Below are 1,764 nucleotides of genomic sequence, written 5' to 3'. Positions count from 1 at the left end.
TGTTTAAAGCCTTGGATGTCCAGCCTTAGCTGTGTCATCCGTTTTGGAGGAAAGTATTGATTCAGGAATTTTTCTGTCAGCTGTTTCCATGTCCTTATGCTAGCCTTAGGTTGGTTATTTAACCACCTCTTGGCTTGGTCTTTTACAGCAAATGGAAACAGTAATAATCTGTAGACATCCTGATCTACTTCCTTATCATGTACTGTATCAGCAATTTGTAAAAACTGTGCTAGAAACTTTGTAGGTTCTTCCTGTGGAAGACCGGAATACTGGCAGCTTTACTGCACCATGATAATGAGCTGAGGATTCAACTCAAAGCTACTGACTCCAATGGAGGGTATGCAGATACTACTCCCATATGAAGCAGTAGAGGGGTTAGCATATGACCCCAGAGTCCTCCTGGACTGTTCATTTCCACTTAGATCCATGATGGAGAAAGGGATATGATGTAAAATAAAAAATTTATTTTTATTTATTTATTTATTTATTTAATTATTTCTAAAATAAATAAAAATAGGTGAAGATTTTCGAAAAAATGAGGAGAGAGAAAGTGGTCAGGAAGTTTTGAAAAAGATATGATTTGAAAAAGATTTTAAATTTTGAAAAAAAAATCTGAATTTTAAAAATAGATTTCGAAAATTTGCTTTAAAATAGAGAGAAAAGATATTTTTGAATTTATAGAGGAGAGAGAGAAACAATAAGATAGCACAAGATTTAAAATTTTTAGATCTAATGCTCCTTGTTTTCAAAAATTTTGGAGGGAAAACACTAATGAACACCAAACTTAAAAAATTTTAAGATCAAGACACAAGAAAAACTCAAGAACACTTTGAAGACTCATAAGAACACAAGAACATGAAGAAAGAACACCAAACTTAAAATTTTTTTGAAAACCAAAATAAAATTTTCGAAAAACAAAGGAAAATCAACAAGAAAACACCAAACTTAAAGTTTGGCACGAGATTTAATAGAAAAATTATTTTTGAAAAATTTTTGAAAAGAAAATAAAAGACTCTGACCCAAAAGACAAAAATTTCCTAATCTAAGCAACAAGATTCACCGTCAGTTGTTCAAATTCGAACAATCCCCGACAACGACGCCAAAAACTTGGTGCACGAATTGTAAATCACACTTTTTACAACTCGTACCACTAACCAGCAAGTGCACTGGGTCGTTCAAGTAATATCTTACGTGAGTAAGGGTCGATCCTACGGAGATTGTTGGCTTGAAGCAATCTATGGTTATCTTGTAACTCTTAGTTAGGAAAATAATAAAATAATTCACTTATCAAATTTGATTGCAAGGAATAAAAGGGGAGAACACAAATTATACTTGTATGTAATGATGGAGAATATGTTGGAGTTTTGGAGATGCTTTGCCTTCTGAAATTCTGCTTTTCTCTGTTTCTGATTCACGCACGCACGTTCTCCTATGGCAAGCTGTGTGTTGGTGGATCACCGTTGTCAATGGTTACCATCCATCCTTCTAGTGAAAAGGGTCCAGGTGCGGGTGACATCTTACTTACTTATAGAGAATCTAGAGAATTAGCCTTAGAAGCACCATATTCGATCTAACTACCGTCGTAAGTTCTCTTAGGACTTTCAGATTTGGAACAGACACCATAAGGTTCATCCTAAGTCCCTAACTTACTGACACTGCTCGAAGTTTGAGCGCTCACGACCCGCATCACTGTCTGCGTTTTCCTATCATTTAGGATAAGGCCATGCTAGCTCTTGGACGTCTACTAATCGGCACGCCACTGTC

Source organism: Arachis ipaensis, chromosome B10 (assembly GCF_000816755.2).
Source record: "Arachis ipaensis cultivar K30076 chromosome B10, Araip1.1, whole genome shotgun sequence".
Taxonomy (NCBI): Eukaryota; Viridiplantae; Streptophyta; class Magnoliopsida; order Fabales; family Fabaceae; genus Arachis; species Arachis ipaensis.
Note: the sequence above shows the minus strand (reverse complement) of the source record.